This window comes from Ischnura elegans, chromosome X (genome assembly GCF_921293095.1).
Source record: "Ischnura elegans chromosome X, ioIscEleg1.1, whole genome shotgun sequence".
In the NCBI taxonomy this organism is placed as follows: Eukaryota; Metazoa; Arthropoda; class Insecta; order Odonata; family Coenagrionidae; genus Ischnura; species Ischnura elegans.
The window spans coordinates 35741947-35763270 of NC_060259.1; positions in this window are offsets into that span (position 1 = coordinate 35741947).

Genomic DNA, 21324 nt, shown 5'->3' on the forward strand with positions numbered 1-21324 from the left:
CAAGGATTTTAGGCTTGCAAAAAAGCAATTTATGATTGCTATAAACATAAAACACAGCCGAACTCTAATAGTACTATACAATTTTAAAGAATGTATGAAATATTCCTGTTTTATCAGGAAATACCAAAGATTGGTCTGTGAGTAGGAGGGTGGGGGTAAATATTTAAATTACAATTAACCGTTCAATGCAGCCCATGGCTAATATTTCCTTTCAAGTAAATACGATACTTTATTCTTCCTGCGGTGCATTTACTTTCTCAGAATTACCAATTCAAAAGAAATGATACACGTCGAATCAGTTTGCTTGAGCTAACTTGTTATGCCCGTAATTATAATTCATTAGCCTAGGTTGACAGGGGGTTTAAATATGAAAACTTATGAAAACGATTTACTTATTGCTGAGTGTGTGACATCAGTCTCTCCTTCTAAGAAAACCTCACCTTACATAAGCAGGTTATCGTTATTCCCTATAAAAAGCAAGGAGGAAGAATTTTATTATTTTAGAATAAGATCAATATCCGGCCTCAGGATTCATTGAATCGATTGGATAGTTAAGATAGAGAATTGGTGATACGTTAACCGAAGAAAGGAAAAAGATGTAAGTGCCTACGTTAGCCAACTGATAACAACAGGTGCCTTGAACTCCCAAACATAGAGCCAGGTTCGCATCAATCATAGCGTAAGCTTAAATATGGGAGTAGGTTATCTATAAATTGATCCGAATGAGACTCTGTATTCGGGAGGTCAGGGCACCTGTTGTTATCAGCTGGCTAATGTGCCCACTTTTATGTTTGTCCTTTCTTAGGTTAAAGGAGAACCTACCCTAACTTAACTATTCAATTGATTTTAATAAACCTTGAGGCCAGTGATTGCTCTTATTCTTAAATAAGAAAGTTATCCCTCTTTTCTTGCAATGCGAGCTTAGGATAACTCCTTAAATAAACTCCTGGTGGCTCTAGTAGAAGAAAAAATCACGAACTACCCACGTGGGAACCCTGAATCCTCTCCACGAGTTCACTTGAGATTGAGATGAACCTTAGAGCGATGAGCAAGGTCGCATGTACACAATCCCAGCCAAGTATAGCATCGGGAAAGGAAAATGAGAACTTTCCCGGTTTTCTGGAGGGCATAGACGAAGCTGAAAACTAAAACCACTATACTATATGACTGTTATCGCATATCATGGAAGCGCTTCCCTGGAGGAGGCAAAAATAAAGGGGAGAGAGTACGTAGGTGGAATTCGCTTTAGGGATTGGAGGAAGTTGACGGGTGGGGTGAGTTAGATGGGACGCCACGGGGTGAAAATAGCGAAGATAAAATTTATCGGGCCAAAATGAAGTCTTCTCCTCCGTGAAGTCATCCCACCCACCCCGCGCCCAAAAGAGGCTTGCCTCCAGACAGTCCGTTTCCCGCACTCCCTCTGAAGAAGGAATACTAAATTGTGCATTAAAGCATTTACGATGCCGTAAATTTGGTCTCCAAGGGGGGTTGCTGTCCCAGCAGGGACACCAAAACTCCTTGCCGCAAGGGTCCAGCATCCTTCCCCTCCTCACCTTAAGCTACCCTATCCTACATCCCCTCTTTCGCAGGCCCCTTCGGACCCCCACGGTTGGGGCCTCTGTCTCCCAACGAAGGGGGGGACACGCAGCCGAATCACTGGGCGTATCCCCGTCTGTTTGCATACAGTGTTCCTCATGGGTAGACCGCCTCGATGACTCCATCGCAAAATGGTTCCAACTGCGTTCGCCCTGGAGGGACAAAAGGGACAGGATGGACCCTCTTTGGGTCAGCGGGCGCATTCTCCGCGCCTACGCGTATTTCATTTCGACGGCGTTATCCAAATAGCTTGGACATGAAATTCTCTTGGGTACGTTGACCTCCGCTTCGAGGTAACAGATATTTCTATTGAATTCAGTAGGGGTCCAATTAATTACAAATACGATCGGATCACCAGTGATACAGCTATTCTGAGCACAGATTGTTCCCTAAGTGAGCTATTTCAGGGTTTGCCTTGTTAGCATGTATCTTCCAAATATTTACGTAAATCTTTGCTTCGAGGATACACATATTGCTATTAATTTCAGGAGGGCTCTAATTAATTACAATTTCAAACAGATCATCATGGGTCCAGCTGTCGTGAGCAGAGATCATTCCCAAAGTGAAGTATAACAGGGGTTTGCCTTATTAAATTTCTCTCAAATAGATTAAAGTAAATGTAATGCTTAACACTCACGTATATTCACTTTTGAAATCCAAGTTATTATCACCTGCGCTATCTTCAAGAAACTTAAATATCGTATCGTCGAAATCTGGACGTAAATCTACGCTTTGATGACAAAAAATTGCTATTAACTCCAGGAAGGGTAATTACAAATGTGATCCGAACTTCAGGGATCCAGCTGTCTCGGGCACAGCTTGTTCCGAAATCGACCCGTTCTACTAAATGTCCCCGGAATAGATTAAAGGACAAATCACGCAGATGCTTCTTTTTCCAGCCTTTATATCAACTCACCAACCTGTCTGTTTGTTTGTCTGTTTGTTTGTCTGGTACAAATCTTGTAACTCAAATTTGACTCACTTCCTGTGAAGCAAAAACGCTGAAATTTTGCACACTTCTTCATTTCCGATGACAATACATGAAAATATAACTTTTTCTCTCCAACCCCCCTTTAACCAGCCCCCAGTCAACCTATAGCCCCCCAAAACATGTTTTTGATCTAAGAAGTTCCAAATGGTCGATTTTCGTGTTTTGCGACCACAGTAAAAGTTATCCACTTTAGGCATATCCACATAGTAGGCATTTAAAAGCATAGGGGTGGCATTTTGAAACATAGGGGGCTTACCATTCACTGAAAATTTAATAAATATAGTGACTTTTTTAATACGTCACTTTTGGTTTTTCGGGGTCACTGAGTTTTTTTGCTTTGTGTCTTATATAAACGTTGCTCATCCCCTGTAATCTAAATATAAAGGCTGGTTTTTAAAAAAAATTTTTTTATAAGAGCTTATTCAATCCGAGTTTATGGTCACCTGCATTCCCTTCCAGAATCTTAGACAGCATATATGGCCAAAATCTGGACGTTAATCTCCGCTTTGAGGACAAAAATATTGATTTTAATTTCAAGAGGAGCGGTATTAATTACAAATACATTCAGATCACCATGGTTCCCGCTGTTATGAGCACGGTTTGCTCCCAAAGCGAACTATTTCAGGGTTTGTCCAATTAAATGTCTCCCAAACAGATCAAAGTAAAATCTCAGAAATCACGTAGATGTTTCATTTGCAATTCGAGTTCATGATCACTTGCGTTCTCGTCAAGAAATTTACATTGCACATATCAGCAAAACGTGGTTGTAAATTCAAAAACAATTAAGATGGATTATTTAAGAAAATAACGGCGGACTAGCCAGCGGCGTCGGCACTTACCGCTATGGAGTCATCCGCAAGTATATATTAAAGTGCAAAAATTCCACAGATAAAACATCCTTAGCCTTAACTGAGATTCAAATCCAGGGTACCCGAATAAGTAAGAATCCCTTTCGGGACCCGTACAAGGTATATGATTATTCCTCTGAGAAAATTTCGCACTGCAACTCAGTGATATTTTAGAAATTTTGACTTTATTTCATTCTCTTCAGATTACTCTCCTCAAATTCCTCAGGCAATGAAATGCAATACCGCATGAGGGTGCAATACTAGTCAATAGGATTTAAAAAATGTTATTGTGTTTTACTCAATAAGTATTTTTCAGCATCTCAAACATTAAATGCGACCTCAGGGAAGCGAGTAGATTTATATTGACTAGGGGCAAAGCAAAGTAGATATATTTAATATCGGTTCCAGAAAAATATTCACTAAAAATCACATTTTATTCCCCAACACCGTGGACAATATTCCATACTAGAGCAGAAATATATGTTTCCCCGCTACTTGCTCAGCAGACAGGGAAAATTATGCTTACAGATATAATAAATTATCTCTCTTATATATGGTTTACATAACAAAAACCACTGAGGCATGGCCAATGGCTTTTTTCTTGATGCTTAATCAGTTTGGACTTAATCAATCATATCTATGAGTATCATTTCCTTTCACTCATAAAAGAACGAATTTCAATCCATTCTACTTCTCGCGGTTTCCATTGATGAAAATGTTTAAATGGAAGAGTTATTACGGCTATTAACACCTTATATAAACCACTAAGACCAGCGATTTTATTTGGAGAACTGGTGCTGCAGAAAGTAAAAACAATTAGGAAGAGCCTAAATCATTTTGTCTTTATTCACAACCGCCCATTTATGCATCCTAATTGCCTTATAATTCGTCAATTCTTTGTTCAATTCAAATTTTTCTGTTCCCACTTAACAAGCACATGGATCACACCGTGCTTTCAAAGGCTAAATCTGCTGTAAACCTCGTGTCACTATGGAATATACAGATATGAATCGGTGGCAGATATAGATATCTTCTCGTGTTTTTTAAAGCTGTTGATTATTCTTTTGTTCGGCTACCTTGATTTAAAATTTTAAATGTTTTAACGGAAGAGTTTTTACGGCTATTAACATCTAATCTTAACCACTATATCCAACGATTTCATTTATTGAACTCGCTCTGTAGAAAGTAAAAACATTTAGAAAGAGTCTACAAATTTTGCCTTTATTCAGAACCGCCCATTTATATGTCCAAATAGCCTAATAAATCATCAATTATTTGCTCAATGCTTTATGTTTTTAAAATTTTCTGTTCCTCATTCAACAAGAACACGTATCGCACTGTGATTTCAAAAGCTGAATCTGCTGCAAACCTCTTGTCACTATGGAATACACAGATATGGAGCCCGTGGTGGATATAAATTTCTTCACCTGTGCTTTAAAAGCTTTTGACTATTGCTTTGTCTGGATACGGTTCCTTTTTTTTTGGTCAGCGAGAACTCAAAACAATCGCAGAGTTCCCCTTTCATCGCGTTTGAGGCTATTGAAACGCTTTTGTTCTTTTTTCCCCCACCTTTCCACGAAACTTTACATATATTTCACTCAATTTCCGGGACCCTCGTGGATCTGCACACTACGGGACCACGCCCCCATCTACCTCCCCCGATGAACGACCCCAGGCAGTTGCCGCACTCACCTACCGCGATTAATCAGCGACTGCCGTGGCTGCGGCTGCTGTGGTCGTAAATGTCACGAGGCAAACTCAATGGAACGACGTTTGCCGTCCCTAACGAATCCTTCTCGGAATACGCGGAAGAGAGGAAAGAATTAAACTCTAATGTAGCCTTTTTTAAGTTACTCAAATGTGACAATCGACTCATTGTTTTTTCAAATAGACACTGTTACGATTTCCTCGAAGCGGAGAATTACCTCGCATTAGTTTGTCCTTTGTTTTTTTTCAAAATCTCTTAAACCGCATAGGGAAACACAAGCTTTGCCATAGGGACTGTTAGTTCCAATATGTTCCTGAACCGCGGACGTTACTCTGTTTACATTTTCACCCGAGGAGCCCATTCAGACATGGTTGTGAGGTAGTTGTATCGGTTTAGCGTGGCTCATGATGCGTGTGACGCTGTTTGTCCGCAGTCAACTCCTCATGCCTCCTATGCAAAAGTTCTTGTGCTAGGACCAATATTTCTCCGAAACAAGGAACTATTTACATGGCAGAAAAAAATTGGGAATCGTTTTGTGGTGTGGAAAAATTATTGTGGTGGCTAGAATGATGTTTACACATCCCTTGGGCCTGGGTTCATATCCCGGCAGGGGCAGAGGATTTTCTATAGCTTTGTATTGTGTAGAGGACACTTCAGGCGCAACAATCCGTCGTTGAATGGGACGTTAAAGTGTAGTCCCCGCGGCACCTTTCATTATAAGTAAGCTAATGCAGAAGCTGATTTTTTTCTCTCCATCCTTATTTCTCTTTTCTATCCTCATGGCGTAAATGAAGCTATGCTTTCAGTCTTCCCCTCCATATACTTACTATCCCGGAAAAATTTCGGCCATCCCCGGTGGCGGCAGAGGAAATTCCTCAAATAGTGCTCCTGGGGTCGCGTTCGGGTTGAATTTAAAGTCATGGCAAACCAAATGGAATGATGCCCGCCCCTCCGCAACGAAGCATTTTTGGGATAAACGAAAAAGGAGAAATAATCAAACCGCCTTTTTTAGGTAATTTATTTATTGAATCATTCAAAAACAGCCAAAGTGGCCTTTACATTGAATAGACAACTTAAAATCTGTATCTTTAACAAATATAAACTATAAAAAACTATAAAAAGGATATTAAAAGAAAGGAATTCAAAAGATGGCTTTTCGCAGCTGCCTCTAGAATGATCTGATGGGCATTGAAAGATCCAGGGAAGGGTGAGTAGTCGAAATGGTATTGAAAGAGGTAGGGAGTCTGTAAAAAAGTGATCTCTGAGAGAGAGAAAGACGGAATATAGGTTGGTGTAGTAGGTGATTATTATGGAAGGAGCGGGTGGGAATAAGGAGTGAAAAGAAAGGCAGTATTTCTGAGGATCGGAACTTGCTTGGTAATGAAGAATGACTATTTTTCACAAAATGGAATAATTAATACCGGTTTCAATAGATTTCCTATCATTGCTAAGTGGCAGTAATACGAATTGAATTGAATCTAATAGTAATTAAAACTTTATATGGAAAATTTCCAGCCTATTTTTTTTGATATCTAAGATTTTCATCTGATAAATTGAAAATATGCAGCACGTTTTAATGAACTCAAATTTGACACACGAGCTTGTCTTTTTCCTAAAGATATCTCTTCGATTTTCTTATGGTGGAGAAACTCTTCGTTATGGGGTTCTCAAAACTGACTCCGTTGCTGAATTAGATGTACAGAATATCAACGCATATCATGGCCTGCTATTTTACGTATAATAAAAACCGAGCAAGACATGAAAAAGAATGAAAACAAGACCATGATAATTGGTAGTTTTCTGCTGCGTTGGATAAATGAGACAGGCATCTTTGTGGATTTAACCCTCGCCTGCTCATTGTCTACTGCAGACTAATTACCTGTCCTTTTGGCAGCATCCGGTTCCCGGCAATATTCTGTGGTCATTTGCAAAACGCGACGGGAGCCCAAATGGATTCCTGTTTTAAGTGAAAAATAGAGCTCTAAAGTCGTCGTTTCACTCAGGTATAAAAAAGGTAAATACATGAAATTTATTTATTACAGTAGAAAACCCCATATAAATTAGGAAACAGGAGGTACATATAAATCTCCGTTTGCCATAGTAAGGTTTTGCATTATCATCACCATCACCATTGTTCAACAAAAACGTGGTTGGTTCGACGGTGCTCTCAACGCAATTCTTCTCTCAGGAAATATTTTCATGTTGCTAATTTTATTTCCTTTGCATCATTGGAAACGATATCAAGTTATGCCTTATACGTCACCTCCCTTTGCCGTTTTTTTTACGTGCAAACACTAAAGCTATACAGGGAAAAAGGCGAATGTACGAAATCGTCGAGTGAATCACCTCCAAACAGGGTTCGCAATCATTCATGCGGCATATCACTGAGTAGATCTTTATTCGAACGCATTTCTTCCTTGATTACCTGCAGAATCTAAAACCTCTAATCTCTGAAAACGATTTTTCATGGATTTAGGCAGATGTTTGAGACTGTTAATATCATTTACCTCAACGAGAAGAAGTTATTCATCTATTGCGCTTGGAAAGCAACTTCTATAATTATAAAAGTTTTGAAGTCAAGTAATTCTTAATTGGTGGGAATATTCCCTCAAATTTCGGTTGTATCAAGGAGAATTCGGGAAAATTAAGGAAAAAGATGATAATTTACTCGGGTAAATATAGAAAAGACTACTGCGGATAATCGGACCTGGTAGAACATTCAAAAGTGACTACTATCTATCAATCCCGTATGGTGGTAAATACCAGGACAATCTTTGCATCAATATTCGTTATCTGAAGCCAAGCCCTTTTCAATGGATCATTACCCAGTTACTCAATAGTGAGATAACGTGAGCACAAAAAGGAACGAGACATTTTTAGGAATTGGACCAAGAAAAAGAAGTAATTACCAAACAATTGAGGATGAACAATGAAAAAGTCCCATTGCGTATCCCTTTTAAATGCTCTCGAATAATTAATTGGATATCAGCGTAACGTGAAACCATATGTTTAACATAATATTCGATCGATATTGGTATTCTAATTGGTACTGCTCTTACCGAACACAATGCTTACTAATAGTGATAACAGAAAGAAATGGTGTTTGGTGAAAGCAATTATTACTCAGAGATGGTAGGCACGGTAGACCGATGGTTACGGTGTTTGACTCCTACCCGAAGGTCTTAGGAAAATAAAGGAGGAAAATAACGTAATTGAAATTAGGCTTCCGTGTGAAAAAATGGGAAAACCTCTGACGCTGCCACATTGCAGAAAAAGATTTGCACGCAGGAAAATAAAATTTTCATTGAAAATCATGGAAATAGTGATGAAAAGCAGGATTTTGTCAAATTAAAGGTAGAAACAAATTATGAAAAAACATTACCGCGTCCAAGAATTTAATCTAGGACCTTCGGATATGAGTTATGCATATATAAAAAACAATTCTCGTTTGATGAAAAGTAAGTTGCCAATTTAGGAGCTTTACTATTTAAGATGTTGATTAATGTATCCTCGGTTCGATTAATATATTACTATGGGTAGTTGTGATTTTAACTAATACGCTCATGAGTTACAATAAATACATACCTACCTAAAAAGTAGGCAGACAGCTGCGTTATTTCTCGCTTCAATCGATGACAAGCGTAGATTTTTGGTTCCACACCATTAAAGTGCAGACATTTAATTATCAGTCATTTACTCCGTAGCAAGATTTAGACATGTGATTTCAAATCAAGGTGTTATTAATTTCAAACCTGATGCCTAATAACTCTTGTTTATATACTTATAGCCGGAAGAACGTGAACATTCAATGTGGTGCTATGCAAAGCGCTTGGTATTGCTGAAACAGCCTGGAATGACAACATTAGTTACTTGATGAGTTTATGGATAAAAGCATAAATAAAATATGGATATAACTATCGTGGATTATTGATGCCAAGACCGGTAATCCTTATTCATGCAAACATTTCACCGTTTTCACATTCCATCAAACCATGATCATCTACATGATACATCAAGCGGGGTACTATTATTTTGAGTGAAAAGGAACTAAATAAAAGAGAAAACTGAATATTTACATGGGCTAATAAAGCATTCTTCACTGAAAATCGTCATTATAATCATTTCACCCGAGTGTCAACTTACCTGAGCATTCTCTTGATGCAAAGATAATTATTTCCAAAACAATAAGTTGAAACTATTTAAAATTTATAAAATTGCGGGGCAATTTGTGGCAACCGTGACCAATTCCGGATTTTTGGGACACGGGATAATAGGGGCAGCTGGTTCTTCGGGGTAAGTCTCTGAGAACATTGCCCCATTGAAGAGAGACTGTGAGTCTTCTCTAGTTAATTGGGACAGAAATCCGTAGACAGGGGTCACGTATTGAAGGGATCAGCATACGTGATAGTATCCAATTTTTTAACCAATTATAACCCAGTGTTACTTCGAAGTAACATCAAAAATGTATACATTTTCATATTTATTCAGGAAAGATTTGTTCTCTTGGGCTATAAAATTAAATGATGAAATATGTAGCTGCCACAATAATTACCTATGATTGAATAGAAAATTTTCACCTTTTGTAAAATGAGAAGTCTTGAAACGTATTTTTTCTCAGAAGCAGCTCTAGGCTAGAAAGGGTTAAAGAATATAAATAAACAGTACAATTCCTCCACCATTTCTCAACTAATCTTAAGCAATTATGTTCCAACCGTCTCTCCCTTGCTGTTGCTTAAATCATTCTTGAACTCAATCAAAACATATAACAACCAAGCGCAAAATTTTGATTGCTCATTTAAATATTGGCGTGTATTATAGGAAACTGCAGTTTCACTAAATATAACTGAAAATTTATGTATTTACTCACAATTAGTCCTCTGTGTTACTTTTTGATGTCTATCCTTTGGATATCATTAATTTTCGGATAAATGAAGCACCCACTTGATTGGTCAAAAAATGCACCGGTCTTGACGTGTCCCAATTAACCGGAATGTGCCGCAGTGTAAATTCTTAAGGAAAATGGCATATTAAAATCTAATATTTTCAGAGTATTTTTAATGAAAAATGAATTAATGATGCCTTTGCTTAACTTTTTTTTATTCCTGCAGGCCCTAGTTTTGATATTTGTGATGCAATCCACTTTGTAGGCACACTAACCTTTTTTTTGGATCGCTTTCAAACGCTCGAAAAGCAATTGAAAGAATTCTATATAATATTTAGCTCTCCCTTAATGTGTTCCGTTTCTTAAACAGCTAAATCGATGGCATCATCGCTTGTAGGACGAGAAAATTTCTCGGGGAAGTGAGGTATTCAGGCAAATTCCTTAACATAGGTTGAGAACAGCTACTAGGCCCTTAAGTATTTTACGACAAGAATTGAATAAAAAATACACAATGTTGCTTCGAGGTATAAATAAAATATGGAAGCCCAATAAGGCTTTAAATGCACGCCATTAAAGAGATGAACCTTCATTATTCATAAATTATACCGCAAATCACCAATAAAATCTATATTCAGTCTCTACTCCTATAAATAGCACATCTTTATTCAAAAGTTATTCATGTGCCCAATGTATTGCAATTTACTTCAACCTTTCATGACAAATACTAGTCCAGTAGCCAGCAGATCTATTAATAAGGTTGAAAAAAGCGATGTAACATTAACTGAAACGGAATCAATGGCAGTTAAAGCGTTTTTGGCGAATTAAGGGAAACAATTCATAATCTAAAGAAGTCGATGTGAGCTGCAAGGGCCTCAAATATATCTTTTTCCGTGGCTTTAGTAATAGAATGTACGATATCCATAACATAAAGTTGATGAAAGCGATGTTACAATAACTGAATTGGAATCAATTGCACTTCTAGCGTTTTTGGTGAATAAAGGAGAACACTTCATAACCTAAAGAAGTCTACGTGAACTGCAAGGCCCTCCATATATCTTTTGTCGCGGTTTGAGTAATAGGATGCTGGGTTCCCATAGCATAGGTCCGGTGTCATCCGTTACCATTCGCGCGGCTTTAAACGTAAGCCTTCCGTTGGGGATGGTAAGTGGGGAAGGGTTGGGGTGAGCGACCCAGCCACAAGGCCGCTTTACTCGCCCGCAGAGGCTATTCATTCAACTTAAAAAGATACGGGCCATAAGTTATCAACATTTTTTCTCAGCCTCCGTATCCTTGAGCCACTCTCACCGAACCAACCTGCGCGACCACATCCTTATGGATAGAATAATTGGTTCTATTCCTTAATGGCAAGGGAAAGGGTATTGAGAATACGTTGGGAATCGCCTTGGGGTAACAACGATGTCAAAAATGATGTAAACTGATAGGTTTTCCCAGAAGGGTAATCTCCAATTCCTTCAATGCTAAGGTGAATTTGTTGGCTTCCGACCATGAGTACATCAGTGAAGAATGGAGCAATAAAGTTTTCCCTGGCGAGTTTGAGAACAATAAATTGCACAGAGATCACAAATAACCTTGGCGCAGAAATAATGTCCGCATGAGTTTGTAAAGGAGAAACAAAATATTTTTAAGAGAAATAAAAAATGGCATTTTCATTGTTTTAATAAATCTGATTTATTTAATAATAAATGCTTATGTCCATTCTCCGTATCCATTATTTTTCACCAAATTGGTGAAAGATATTTTGTTGTGAATGATGCGTATTTGAAGCATACAGAAATAATAGCAAAAAAGTGTATCGAGGAAGTGATAAAGTTAGGTTGCAATGAAAAACCCGTTTCCGAGTTATGGGTCATCCAATTTTGATCTTCGCTTGAACACCCGAAACAAATGTCACTCTTTGCGTTACAACAGCTGAACTTAATAAAAATGACGTTATCAAGTACAATTTTAGGTAAAGTTAGCGCTGAATAAAATAAGAAAAATAATGATCAAATCCCTTCTTTATCTATGATATTGTTTTATTTAGTGACTCGTTTTCAAACGCAAGTTCTAATAATTTCTGGACTGGCCCTGAGACGGCCATGACCAAATTATAATTTTAATTCTGATTCACTTTTGTACTGCAAGGGCAAAGATAAATTAACTTATTCTTCGAGATTCAGACATTGCATGTGGTGCAAAATTGGATGAGAGGGGAAAATGCTAAAAAAAGGAAAAATTTTCTTGAATTTTTACTATGTGCTAACGCATCATTCCAAGAACATTTTACTGCTCGCAGATGGGCTACAACATTACCGTCACTCATGGATCGAAAATTGTCCAAAAATTGAAGTGTCTGGATTTGAGCAAAGGCTACTGATATACGCTTATTCCTCTTAGTTTATCAACGTTTTGTTACAAGAGAATTATGGCCTAAATACTGCCAAAGGTATCTCTGTAGAAAATGGAGTCAAATAGTTGGACAACGAAGCTTAAGGTGAGACATATTGTCACTGGTAGATACATGAATGGCTAAAATTGAATGAATAATCGTGATGATGCTATCAAATTTGTGCAACTCTTGAATATTTTACTGGTACTCGTGATATTATTCTAATTATCCTATCCATGAGTCGGTTGTTAAACGCATATTTAGGACTGCAAACATTTATGACAATCAAACAGGTGCTAATGATTATAGTAAGTAGAATAAGTAAAAACTAATTTTCTCATTTTCTCAATGTGGAAAATACTATGATTATGGAGTACCATTATTATTTCTGGTATTAAAGGCATAACAAATTTAATTTACGAAATTTTTATCGGCAATCTGAGATTTATACCTTAAATAACCAATGGATTTCCCCTCATTCTCGAAAAAATCTCATAATGGATCATGCAGCGCAAATCTATATTTCATAGCTTTTGCGCAAAATTTGACAATTGTGAAGCATCACCTTGTGTAAATGTAAGTCAATTTGTGGAAGCTCATAAATATTATTTCAGCATGGTCTAATTTTCAATCGCATTATGATGTGAAGTTAAATTTAAACGCAAACCGTCACGCAAGCTTTATATGACACTTTATATGCCAGCCGTCCGTGTCGACCAAAAGTTGAGTTTTTCACGATTTAGAAGTAATTAGTCGTCATTTCGCAAAAAAAAATTGACCCAAAAATATCCCTGGAAATATAACGATAAGTAAAAAAACTTGGATTAAATAATGAGCGGTGTGTATCAGATATAATGTCAAATAGGAGAAGTTTGTTTACCACAATTACATTTTACCATTGCATAGACTCGGATGAAAAGTATAGTAAAAAAATCGCACGAAGGAAATCCCGTGAACCCTTCGTTCGAGTTAAAGCGAGCTTTTAATGCGCTCACCTCGCACCGAAGCATCAATTTTTCACTTTACGCGGGACTTTACGAGTATCCCACGCGGGCAAGTGTAGCCAGGGACGCCCCCTGAGAATTAACGCTCTGAAATTAAACCAGTCGTCCAATACGCGCTGCTCTTAGATCTCGTTTTATAATGTCAGGCTAAGCGTTTCGGTGGTTTGAGAACCGCCGTGGCCGCCGTCGTTAACCTTTCCGAAAATTAGTTGGCCCAAATACATCTGATGTTGTTGGTATTGAGATCGAACACTATCCGTCCACCACATTAACCTATTCAACGGGCACATTAGCCAACTTTTAAGGTGAACCATACGTTGAGAGGAGGTGAAATATTAAATGGTCGTTTAAGTGGTAAATATTTGCAGGGAACGTCCATTCCAGGGATCGCCGGAGGAAACCGCAGTAATTCAATTGAAGGGACTACCGATGTTTCCTCTTCACGACCTTCACGGTAGAGCGTAACTTTTAATAGCCTCGCCGCAGATGTTTCATTCACAAATAGTTATGAAACCACTGGAATATATTTAGACCCACGTTTCTTTCACAATGACCGCTAGCCCGGCGAAAACTTTATGAAAAGCAAGCCATTGCTTTCAACCACCCACGCAGTGGACACGCGCCATTGACATTTCAGCCGAGCGTAAAATTCTACCACTCAGACCCCACTACAAACGGGTTTTCCTTTAGTTCGTTCCGAAGAGGGGGAACCTAATTACGGCGAAGAGGGCAGAACCGACGTCAGAGAGGCTTCTCTCGCGTCCCCCGCCTTTACGAGCGCGGCCGCCGCCTTTACGGCCACAGGGCCGCGACCCGCCGCATTCATCCTGTGCAATGGGGCCACCTGACCCCCGGACCCACGCCACCGGGAGCGCCATCCGTCATCGCCCCCGCTTCTGGACGGTGGAAGCGCGGGACGACCACGCCCCCACCGCCCCGCTATTCATCCGCGGTGGTCGGGGGGCGAACCCCGGTCGCATTTGGTCTCCGACCCACTTAGTCCGACTCGTAAGGAGTTAGCCCCTTGTTTGATTCGAAGTCGGAAACGAGACGAAGCTCAAAATCTATTTAGAAGGAGGGGACGAGAAAGAAAATATCATCATACACTAATTTACGGACCCAAGAGGACTGCCCACATCATATTCATTGCTTTTCAATGCTATTCCTCGTAATTACAAATATCATACTGCAAAATGTTGGGAAAAAGTGGATCGCATTGCACTCATCACCGCGCCGTGGACATTTTGGTAAATCGATTAAAATGCGATTGAAGTGGCAACAGAAATCAGCCATCTATGGAATAGTTTTGGGCCTCCATTATGCGGTCCCCTTGGTAAATCAGCAGCCATTACGAAAGAAAAGAGTTCTAGCCTTTCGATTTTTACCATGTCTGCTACAAGTTCGCAAACGATGCATAAGCAAAAACAATTTGTGACATGCCTTGAAGAGGAAATATTTCCTATAACGAGGACTTTTCTGTAAATGTCTATAACGCTACCTCACTATGTAAATATTTGCATGTAAATGGCAGTATGGAAATAAACCTTTTAAAAATAGCTCTAAATTGACTGTAGGCCGCAAAAATAGGTTTTATGTCCGTAAAATTTGTAAAGGCACATTTTTACACTGCCTTTTTAGGGAAAACATATCGACACATGATAAATGCCATTGTCATGTACCATGACAAAAAATGGCGTAATACTTATTGTACTGCAAGAATTAGATAGAAATATTTCTTAAGAAGTCACCAACATACTTCCCTATCACGCCCGCTCGGAAGATGTTTTTATTGACCTATTACTCGTTTAATTCTTATGCAATCATTCTCAAATTTTCATAGCATATGGTTGAGAGCTTTTATTAACCTTTTTAATCTCAAATTTACGTTTTTTCTTCGGTATATTCTTCATCATCATCACTGGTCAACAATCCTGGGATTGGTTTGACGCAGCTCTCCACTCAGTTCTCCTATCAGCTAATCTTTTCACACCTACGTATTTCTTCTCTTTCACATACTTCTTTACTTGTTCCATGTATTTTGTTCGAGGTCTTCCTTTTCCATTCTAGCCTTCCACTTGTCCCTCAACGATTGTCTTCATCAGACCATCATGTCTCAATATGTGGCCTATAAGGTTGTTCCGTCTTCTTATTAAGGTTTTCATAAGGCTTCTCTTCTCTCCTACTCTTCTTAGGACTTTCTCGTTACTAACTCGGTCGAACCTCGGTATATTCTTCGTCGTAATTTTTATATAATCGAGATAAGGACAAATGCTGAAAAGTGTCACCTCTATGTACCATGAAAAGTCAAACATACGCTAAAATCACATGTTTTTCATTTGTTTTGCAAGATTTTTAGCGACTGATACGCCAATAAAAAGACAATATGAATGATCGGTAGAGTGTAATACGTCCACTTAGATAAATTTTTCAATTCCGAAGCCGAAGCGCCTCGAGGGGGGAAGGCAACTCGCCTCCCAACTTCGCCCGCGACGACTCCGAGGAGATATTTGATACTCATGATAAATTTGATACAGGTCTCTGGAACAGGGGTCGCAGTCGGGGTTGATATGTGACACCTAAGTGGTGGCGAGCCAATTAAAAATAGTAGAAGCCAACTTATGAGGGCCGCGTTCCTGTCTCATGAGCTGAAAAAATAGGCCTGTGAATGCGAAGGTCCTTTTGAGTATATCGTACACATTTTCCAAAATTGCTGGCGATATTATTTACATTATGTAAGCAGGCATTTCGTCAACATCAAGTCACCTACTTCGGTGGCGGCTAGGTAAAGTCCTCGCCTGCCAAACAAGCGAGTAAAACATATTCAAAAGTATATTAGAACATTTTCTAGGAAATATCATGACTGAAAATTACCGCGATCTGGTGGCTAATCTAATTAAATCGTACCAAACAATGGGCTGCAATATGATTTTTTAAAAATTTCCTTACTCGACTCATACCTTGACTTTTTTCCACCAAATCTCCGCGCTGTTTGGTGATGAACGCAGTGAGCGTTTCTACCAGGATATTTACACATGGAAAAATGGCACCAAGGAAAATTCGGTAACGTGTTATCAGATAACTGCTGGACACTGAATAGGGACTTACCAGATTTTAAATAATAGTGAAAATCCGAGGAAAGTACCCATTTTTTAAAACATTTTTGAAAATCACCATTTATTAGCTGAATTATCCTTAAGCCCTTACTTAATCCGCTTGTACTAAGAAATATGCACGTGATGGAAAAAACCTGAGCCCAGATTCGGAATTAGCACGAAAACCACCTCTAGGATCACCCAGTAACATGACTAGGACAGAAAAAAAGGTTTTACTTGTTGACCATCGTTTTAGCAACGCCCTGAATAAGGGAGTGGACAAATGTTATGAGGGGAATAACATTATGAGTTGATAAAGGAAGGATTGAAAGAGAAAATCCTCATTTTTATAGACACTGTTTTAAGTCCATAAACACTACTCATCAACTCCGGCTCTGTCAGAATATTTTTATACTTTCTCTTGGATATGTTTAGTTGATAACTTATCATCTTCGGTACATTATAAAGCGTCCATTTAAGTTTCTTCCTGCCGTCACCCACCGTCAAATCACTCAAGTTTGCCTCATTGGAATTGTGCACTACAGGCGAAGAGGATAGGATGATTTGCCAATATTTTTACCGTGAACGCTCAAACTAATTGGGAATGATCGTAATTCTGGATATATTGCATTTCAAAATGTAATCTATTCCAAAGCATTGCGACAATTTCGGAAAAATCTTAGCGGATTGAAACCAGTCAGTTAATTGCGAAATTTTATTATCAATTGCAGGAATAGAGGAAAAGATTGATGACATTGAAACTGTTGAAGAAACATAAATTTACAACGCAATATCATGGGTCGCTGAAAATTATTGTTCATGATTCAACTCAATATGCATGAAATTAAAGTTGATTATTTCCATCAGATATGGTCAATATAATACTGATTTATAATCTAATCTAAACTCCTCTCTGTGAGAAAATACAATCCCATTTGCACAATCTCATTGTGAGCATAGTTTATATTTTATTGTGGTACATTAAGGCATCCAACAGAAGGTGGACAAATAAAATAAATAATTAGTTTAGCAATAAAAGGTTAACACAAACTGGTAATGAAATGTGGATAATGTAAGCTTCTTTGTAGTAGTACATAGGGTAAATGAAGTATGCTATGAAGTATGGAAAAAGGTCCTCTCCACGTAAAAGGAATTGGGAATGCCTAGTTAATATTGTGTTTCATAATCGAGGATGATAAACCGGTACTTTCACCGTTCCATTAGTTCAATTCCAGATTCGCTCTCAGGTCGTAAACTTCAATAAATAGCTGAAATTTATCATAAGAATCCCATGCCCCAATTTCGCAAATAATATGAGGCAATTGGAGAGATGCCGTTAATTTGGATTAGACTTACAATGGTGTATACTGTACCCCATCGTAGTACCTTTCTCAGGCTGACGGCGTAACCTTCAGTCTGACTGGCTTGGCCAAGTAATTGCGACGGCTTCTCTCCGCTCACTTTTCTTCATAGTGGAAATGATCCTAGTCATCGATCGACCCTGATTAGTATTGCTGCATTATCGAACTGACGAGTTGTTTAATTACTTTCCAGATTGAGCTAGTGGTCCATATCCGCAAATGGACATGCCCCTGAATGTCATTAGGCCACGGCTATTGCACACGGTATCAGCAGGCGAATTGAGCCCACAGAACTAAAATCGATGATTCAAGTAAACTGGATGTCAGCAAGGATTCATTGGTTACTCTTTGATATGAATCAACTGGCACATTTTGAAATTGAAAACTTTCTTCAAACGGGGGACGAAGCGTCGGCGTCTCCTCATTGTGGGGGCCATTACAGTTCACAACCTCCAGCCTACACAAAAATGTATCGTCATAAATATTAAAAAAATAGACACAAAGATGACCGGATTACGCCATCGAACGTCAATATCAGCTGTAAATTTCTGGGAATCTCTAAGAGGTAAACCTTTTAACATACGTTTCAACATTGACACACCGTGGTAAATAATACATAATTCTTCAAAAGCAATTACTTTGTGAAAATTTGGGTCTAAGTCACCAAATGCAAATTTACAAACTTCGGGATAATTAACTTATCGTAAATTCTCTTTGCCAATTAATCTATTCATAAAGGATCTCTTTTCACAATTATTTTCACCACATAAATAAAGGTTCTTCTGTTTGTGATACTAACCTTTTATTTTGGAATCCCACCACTCTGAGCAGCGATCATCCCAACAACAATGGAGTAGATCGTATTCTTTAAACCTTTTGAAACTAGGCAGCTTTTTTTTTGTCTCTGGTTAAAATAACATTGGAAGTGCCAATGGTAATTTTGATGCTCAAAACAAAAAGATCACGATAAGAATAAGCATCAACTCTACTACTCCACACATGACTTAATCCGTCCGACTTAAGCTAATCCGCTCTACATACTCCAAAATACAATTGCGGTAACATACGGACCAAACCTTGGTCGGACATATATTGTTTTAAACTACCTCGTTGACCAGCAACGTGAGTAGCTCTCTTCCAACCTAGATACATTTTTTACTTCATACTCTTTGGAATTTTTGAAAAAATCTAACTTCACCTATATCTATAGAGCGACCACCTAAATTTTGTTCTGGTGTACTATTAAAATCAAACTTACGACTAATAAATGACATTAACTTTGGAGAATAATAATAACGTTCTGTAAACGTATTTATAGGTAAAGGCTCGTCTTTCTCACCAGTACTTAATCTAGCTTTTACCAAAGAGTTGATAGCTGATACTTCTGAAGATTTATCAAAAATATATTTGGTAGTTGGTAAACTAAAATTATCACTCTTACAAAACATTCATTAATAAGCCAACGGTTTCTAATTTTGCTCAATTGAGAAAATAATTTAGTTTCGCCCAGCAAATCCAAATGGCAATTAGTATAAAATAATTTATCGTCCCAAATACCAATACAATGAAACCCAAACGCGAAGTTGCTAATTGCAACGTCTTTTTTACACATACCAAGAATGTGGAAATATTTTAACCCTTAGACTACCAACGGGACACATATGTCCCAGGTAGATTTGCAAAACAACCTTTGGGATGTAGGCCTATTATAAACACCTACGATATCGTCCCATCGGTATAGGAAGAACTTACCGACTTTTAGTTCTTATTTTTCCAACAGATGACAGTACTTTGATATGTTCAATAAGATTTTCATTGTCACCTCTGGTTTTATAGCAGAGGAAATTTAGACTTGGCTAGTAATTCTACAATGATAAGTATATAACCATGTTACTTTAGGATACTTGTTTTTTGCACAATATTACCACTCTTCATTTTGCGCAATGACTGATCTTTTTCACATCTGCAATTATGAGTGCCGACGTTAAATAATTTGTCTGGTTTACCGTTGTTATTTTGACGTTACGAATTTTTACCACATGTTAAATGTTTTGGTTCTGTACGTTGTCTGATAAATAAGTCTAGTATTTGTGTCCAAGTGAAACTGACCACTGCGTCGAGAACTTCTAGATTAGGCTCTTTCTTACAGTCATTTGAAGCTATTTGAGGATTACAGTGATTTACAACTACGTCTGTGTAACCTGTGGAGTAGATTGATACCAGGTGAGTAAACACTTCAAAATGTAATTTGGTGTCCTTATACATAATTGATTCCATAACAGCCTTTACATATTCATTTTCATTTTAGTCACAAGAAATGAGCCACAAGAGAAAGTGCAATGAAGAAGAATTAATCCAGATATTGGATGAATCTGACGACGAAATGTCGGTTGGCGAATCATCAAATGAAGACGCGTGATCTGGTGATACATCCGACGAAAAATACAGGGTTGATTTTGAAAATAGTGAGGAGAGTGAATATACTGATGAGAGATTTCTGGAGGACAGCAATGAAAATGTCCGACGACATCCAAGACAATGTAAGTACAGAGGAAAGCAATAATTCTACCCTTTTATCTACAAGTGACATTCCGAGTGAGATTTTGTGGACTACTCCAAAGATACAATTCCTTTCGAGACATTGTTGCATACCTGATTGACCTACAATGCCATTGATTTCGGATAGTATGCCATTGGTTGAAATGGACTGTTTTCTCCAATTATTTCCTCACAGCTTATTTATATTCAGCAGTCCGAACAAGTACGAATAAGCATTTGGATATATTGCGAAAAAAGGGAAAACATAACATTATCCAAGACACCTATCCAGGGGAAATTATGTTGCTCCTTGGCTCTATGCTCGTAATGAGCTACAACAAAGTACCAAATATTTCCGATTATTGGTCCCACAACCTTTCTTTGGGAAATGAGGACATCAAAAAATCAATAGCACGAAATAGATTCCAATTGTTATCATCTAATTCAATGATGGGTTCTTCAAAAACATATTATATTGACGAGGTAATTTCTTGCCTCAAACATACATTTCCCAAGGCAAGGGAAGAAAGTCCGTTCCAGAGCATTGATGAGTCCATGACAAAGTTCAAAGGCAGATCCTCTCTCAAGCAATACCTTCCTATGAAACCAAGAAAAAGAGGGATGAAAATTTGGGAGCGCTGCGATGCTGTAACTGGGTATGCATATGATTTGAATATTTGCTCTGGGAGAGAATCCGGACAAAACTATTCTGCATTGGCCAATCTCGGAGAGAGAGTTGTTCTATCTCTATGTAAGACGATAAGAAAACCAGATGTCACACTAATTTTTGACAGATTATTCACAAGTTTACAATTGATAAATACCATGAAATTTCCATCAGTGGTTACTGCTATCAGTTCAAGAAAACATATGCCGAAGTTCCAAGGAAAATTGAAAAGGGGAGAGTATGAGTTT